At 45.6% G+C, this 6,448-nt stretch overlaps 1 pseudogene; it reads right to left on the bottom strand.

Moving 5' to 3' along the window:
- Positions 1-1,275: 1,275 nt before the first annotated feature.
- LOC109884590 (Down syndrome cell adhesion molecule-like protein 1 homolog) overlaps positions 1,276-6,448 on the bottom strand; it is a 92,663-nt pseudogene continuing 87,490 nt past the window's right edge.

Raw genomic sequence — 6,448 nt, 5'->3', positions numbered from 1 at the left:
CCAAGCATGCAATGTCATTTTTGAGGATGAACAAAATACAAAAAAATCATTAAAAAAGTGAACAGGACAAATGACAACATCAAAATACCTTTAAAAAAAGCATAAAAATTCAACAAATTAGTATAAAAAACATGAAGGGAATAGAGAAAAAAAGATTTGTTGCCCAATGTCGAAATGAATGTTTATCAAATCAATATTTTTCATTTTGAAGTGGGGCATGATTCAACCCTGATCTTGCCCTATTTTATTCTGACGAAAATAGCTCTTCATACAAAACTGTGTTTTATGTACAAGAGTTAATTTCTAAAACAATACTGCCAGGGGTAGTGTATATACTGTATGTCCAAGGTGGCAGGGAGTTGACTAGGGAGAGCTGGTTGGGAGGGTCCGCTTTTCCTGACCCTGTCTAGTATAGACACACACAACTTCAGTGTGTGTGACCCAGAGACATATACAGTGGGGAGAACAAGTATTTGATAACCTGCAAAATCGGCAGTGTTTCCTACTTACAAAGCATGTAGAGGTCTGTCATTTATCATCATAGGTACACTTCAACTATGAGAGACGGAATCTAAAACAAAAATCCAGAAAATCACATTGTATGATTTTTAAGCAATTAATTAGCATTTTATTCCATGACATAAGTATTTGATACATCAGAAAAACAGAACTTAATATTTGGTACAGAAACCTTTGTTTGCAATTACAGAGATCATACGTTTCCTGTAGTTCTTGACCAGGTTTGCACACACTGCAGCAGGGATTTTGGCCCACTCCTCCATACAGACCTTCTCCAGATCATTCAGGTTTCGGGGCTGTCGCTGGGCAATACGGACTTTCAGCTCCCTCCAAAGATTTTCTATTGGGTTCAGGTCTGGAGACTGGCTAGGCCACTCCAGGACATTGAGATGCTTCTTACGGAGCCACTCCTTAGTTGCCCTGGCTGTGTGTTTCGGGTCATTGTCATGCTGGAAGACCCAGCCATGACCCATCTTCAATGCTCTTACTGAGGGAAGGAGGTTGTTGGCCTAGATCTCACGATACATGACCTTCTCCCATTCCTCCTTTGGATCATCCAGATGGTCATTGGCAAACTTCAGACGGGCCTGGACATGCGCTGGCTTGAGCAGGGGGACCTTGCGTGCGCTGCAGGATTTTAATCCATGACGGCGTAGTGTGTTACTATTGGTTCTTTGAGACTGTGGTCCCAGCTCTCTTCAGGTCATTGAGCAGGTCCTGCCGTGTAGTTCTGGGCTGATCCCTCACCTTCCTCATGATCATTGATGCCCCAAGAGGTGAGATCTTGCATGGAGCCCCAGACCGAGGGTCATCTTGAACTTCTTTCATTTTCAAATAATTGCGCCAACAGTTGTTGTCTTTCCACCAAGCTGCTTGTCTATTGTCCTGTACCCCATCCCAGCCTTGTGAAGGTCTACAAATTTATCCCTGAAGTCCTTACACAGCTCTCTGGTCTTGGCCATTGTGGAGAGGTTGGAGTCTGTTTGATTGAGTGTGTGGACAGGTGCCCTTTATACAGGTAACGAGTTCAAACAGGTGCAGTTAATACAGGAAATGAGTGGAGAACAGGAAGGCTTCTTAAAGAAAAACTAACAGGTCTGTGAGAGCCGGAATTCTTACTGGTTGGTAGGTGATCAAATACTTATGTCATGAAATAAAATGCAAATGAATTACTTAAAAATCATACAATGTGATTTTCTGGATTTTTGTTTTAGATTCCGCCTCCCACAGTTGAAGTGTACCTATGATAAAAATTACAGACCTCTACATGCTTTGTAAGTAGGAAAACCTGCCAAATCGGCAGTGTATCAAATACTTGTTCTCCCCACTGTATATAGAGAGTTCAAACAACTTTTGGAATTCTAGACATTCAGTTACATAGCATTGCTAAAAATATTCCCCATGTAATGGGGAGCTAACATGGCTGCCATAGAATGTTGAAGTGTCATGTAAATGCATCATAATGCAGAAACCGCATTGGCCCTGCATTCTAAATACATGGCTCTGGTGTGACCTAAAGAGCGAGTCCCTGATTTGACTTGGTTAAAGCTGGCCGAAATCATAGGTGTGTTATGCCTCAGTACTGTCTGGCCTCTGGAACCCAAAAAATACAAATAAATAAACAAGCAAAAACAAACATATTCAATTAAAAATCAACAGATGGACAAATAATCCAAAAACAAAAGAAACGACAAAACACTTGAATGGCAATACTTCAATAGACATTCCAACAAGTTCCTGTTTTGATGTACATGTAGTAGCACAAAATGGTGCAGGGGATGAGGATGGACATGGATATTGGGGATGGAGAAAGAAGTGGGAAATATACAGTACTTCAGACAGGGCAGCAACAGAGACACCAATAGACCACTGACTGCACATCATCTTATCATATTCAAACTGGTAACGTCTCTCTGGTAAACTAGACAATTAACTTACTTCACATGATCATCCTCCTTGGTGTCTTGGCGGCCATTGTGTATTGGAAGGAGGGAGACAGTAATACATGGGCTGAGAGGTTGGTAGACGTCACAGGGCTACTGGTGTACACTCTGTGTGGTAGCTATGTGTGGGTACAGTAGCCGTGCTCTGATCCCTGACTTCTGCTCCACTCACAGTGACTCTGTAACCCCGCTGCTACCACAGGTCAAAGGTCAAATGCCCATACCTGAGGCCCTGAGAGGTCATGGCCTCTGTTTACTCAAGTAACAGGTGAACGAAAGCAGAGAGATGATAGACAACAGTGTCAACAGTGTAGGTCGCCCTGGATACACCCGTCTTCAGAGGAAATGATTTGGCTTCTGAAAGTAAGTACACCAACCAATCACTGACGATCTTATAAGATACTAACTAATAGGGGGCTTTGAGATAGACACTTCCTGTCTGAAAAGGAAGTCACCTCATTCCTCTCAGCCTGTCTACAGTAACATAAAGAACACCCTCTATATACACGTGCTCCTCCCTCTTCATAATACTCTTCTATTCTTTTCTCCTCTTTCATTTTCCCTGCTCTTCACATGATTGAGCGATTGTCTCATTCTTATAGTTTTTAAAACATTTAAATGGTTGTATAGTTTTATTCTTTGCCATAATTTCACTTAAATGACATAATATACTTATATAGAAATATATACGTAAAATCTTTAAAATACCAAATATTCTATATTTGTTTGTATTGCGAGAGCCCTGATGTTTTCAAATCATTGCTGGGTTATTTGGGTTGTCATGTTTCGGTCAAAAGCTATCGGATAATGTTGAGTTGGGAAAGAGGAGGGGAGGGTGGGACATATCAACAATAAATGTGCTAAAAATACGAACTTAAAATTCTGAGTGAGGTGAACCTGAAACCCTTCCTTATGGAATCCACAGAGAGAGAGAGAGTAACTGCCGATGGAGAGTGAGACTGGACGTGGAGACAGAGAGAGTGAGACGAGACTAGAGGGGATAAAACTGGAAGTCCTGCAGGAGCTTCTGCTCAAACCATGGAGGGCAGCATAATGTATGTGTGTGTGTGATCAACACTGCTTTTAGCCCAGACTCCTCTGCTATCATTGACTTCATCAGCACGAGCAGTGAGCTTTCACCATTTAGCTCCTCAGTAATACTCAATTGGTTTGAAATGACCTTGGAGAACAGCTCCAGGTCTTCCTCTGTGTGTGTGTGTGTGTGTGGATACGTCCCCGGATACTGAGCAGCATGCTAGCATGGCAGCAGGCTAACTGGTATTCAGTAGATAGTAGTTTGTTTTATACAGGTCCAGGTGAGCATGAATCAGGCAGGTTACAATGGTCTCTGGTCATTCCTGGGAGGCAGAATCCAAGGTCAGAATAAAGACTACTCAAGCTACTGGGTAATTAGCTGTTACAGTAGTTAGCTGTTAGCTGGGGACACCTGCTGCACTGCACTGCACTACATACCCACCCTGACCTGATGTGTAGAACACTGGTGTGGGGCCGGGCCAGACAGGAGTGTATAGTCTTTGAGAGAGAGAAGGGGGGCTAGTAGCTACACCAGTGTGTAAGACTTAGAGTAGGCCCCGACCCCTTGCTTCTGCAGTCTGCCCAACGCTGAGGAGCTGTTCTCTAGCAGTGAGTCTCTGGAGCCCCCCATCTTGGTGCTGGAGCCAGTGGGATTACTGCTGGTGCTGGAGGTGGAGGCTGTGGCTGCAGGGTTGGAGCTGGGCATAGTGAGAGTCCTCTGGGGCAGGGTGGCAGTACCTGAGCTCACACCCAGGCTGGCCAGCCCAGAGTGTCCCAGCGTCAGGGCCTGCTGCTTGGACGGGTCCAGAGTCATGTGACGGCCCTGGGTGTGGTACGCCCGCTGTGCCAGGCTGCGGATGGAGGCCTCCCGGGGCGGTACAGCAGGGCACGGGTCATGCAGTTCTGCCTGTTTCCTGAAGAAAGGGTCTGTCTTCATGTAGAGTGGGAGGTTGCAGAATTCACCTAGTGATGAGGACAGAACAGAGAGAGGGAGGGCATGTTGAGATGTACAGCCTGTGGCACAGTATATTATGGTGCCACTGTGCCTGTCAGGGTGGCTCTCTGTACTCACTCTTGTTGGCGCGGTGGGGGATGGGCACGGCCACATTGGTAGGTCTGCCGCGGTCATAGTCTTGGGGTTTGGGTGGCGAGGCGGTGAAGCGACAAAGGCCTGTTTCGGACGGCGTGCTGAGTGATGTCATGCTGTCGGCCGGGTCGTTGGTGCCAGTGGTCATCTGATCAGAGGAGCTGTCGGAGATGAAACATTCTGTGATAGTGAACTTGGCATGCTGCAGGTGCTCCTCCAGTTTGGCGTGTTCGTAGGCCCGCGCTAGCTCCTCGTACGTAGACGACGCACTCTCTGTGGACACCATGCTGTTACGACCCTTATCTGGAGAAACAATATATGAGATACCATATTAAATAATACAATATGAAGTTTGCATACAGTACAGATGTGTCAGTAGGTCTTTCAAGGTATCCTACAGGTCTGGTTTGGGGATGTAAAAGATAGATGTCTTAATGATGGGTCTTAATGGCGTTGTTGCCAGAGCTGGGCGGTACCCACCAGTGTCCTGCGACAGGCTGGCGCTGTAGCTGTCACTCTCGGTGGCGGTGATGCCGTGAGAGCCCATGGTGCGCCAGTCAGAGGTCAGAGTTCTTGCGGAGGCTGTTGATTGGCTCTGGCCCGGCCTGCTCAAGGTCCACTGGCTGGAGTAACGGTTCCTGGAGCTGTGGGCCGACTTCACACTCTTCCTCGACACTGGGTCTGAGGAGAGGATATGAGGATGGTGAGAGGATGCTATTCATATCAGTTCTAATCAGCATGTACAACATTAATGGTGCTTTATAACCACTTTGGGTGTCAGATCCAGTTAACTTCTACACATTACACTGTAATGTGACATCTTTCCATTCTATGCACATCCTACTGTATGTGAAGTACTCACTGGTTCCAGGGCGGATGTCTGACATGTCAATCAATGGCCCTGTGTTCTGGATGAGGGCGGGGTGGTGCAGAGACACGCCCGTGCAGAAGCTCTGTGGATTCACCGATTGGCTGAACTCGCTGTCCGTCACTGGGGCCGCTGCCTTGTCCTCACCTATTGGAGGCAGGGGATGACTAAAATATATTATGACCGTTGTGCAAAAATATCTGTGATACACAATTCATCTCCCTTGTCAGATGTTCTCCTCATAGGCTGATTGTAAATCACACTCTATCAATATGTATTTAGTAACTTGAGAATAATAGTTTATATATAATAGGTTAGTTAGTGTACTGTAACTGCAGGCTATCTAATTGGACGATATTCTGTCTGATCAATCTGATTGGCTGCAGTGTGTCCATACTGACCTATCTGTTTGATCCCCTCCTTGTCCTCGATGAGCAGCTGGACACGGGGTATGTCGATGTGGAGCCGGGGGCCCTGGGGAGGACCCTTCACTGGGGTGTCCATGCTGCGGTTGTTCTTACTGCTCAACACACAAAACAAGAAACATTCTTAGACTGGATCCACTGTCACATCAGCAGTACTTACATACAGTACATATAGAACTGGGGTATATTGGTGAAACTTTAACAGAGTTTACTGGGACTGAGAGGTGTATTCAAATATCCATCAAGGTCCACTAGAATATGGCACATCCACAACCACAGGCACCAATCAATCAAGTGTATTATCCTTGCCTGATAAGCATCTCTGCAAGGCTCTTAGCATCTGTGAAAACAAACACAAATATCGTTACTAGATATGATGGATCATCATGTGGATTAGGTCAACTGTTTTGACCTGTTACCTTTAGTGCTTCTGAGATACTTACTCACCCCCACCAAGCAATTATTTCTCTCCCTCTCTGTTTCTCCCCTCCCCCTTCTTTCCTTCTCTTTCTCCTTCCTTGACTGTCTCTCACCTCTGAGTCGTTTCAGTCTCTTCTCCTTGACTATGTCT

This window comes from Oncorhynchus kisutch, linkage group LG28 (assembly GCF_002021735.2).
Source record: "Oncorhynchus kisutch isolate 150728-3 linkage group LG28, Okis_V2, whole genome shotgun sequence".
Taxonomy (NCBI): Eukaryota; Metazoa; Chordata; class Actinopteri; order Salmoniformes; family Salmonidae; genus Oncorhynchus; species Oncorhynchus kisutch.
The sequence above is the reverse complement of the archived record's forward strand: the minus strand, read 5'-3'. Positions and strand labels throughout refer to the sequence as shown.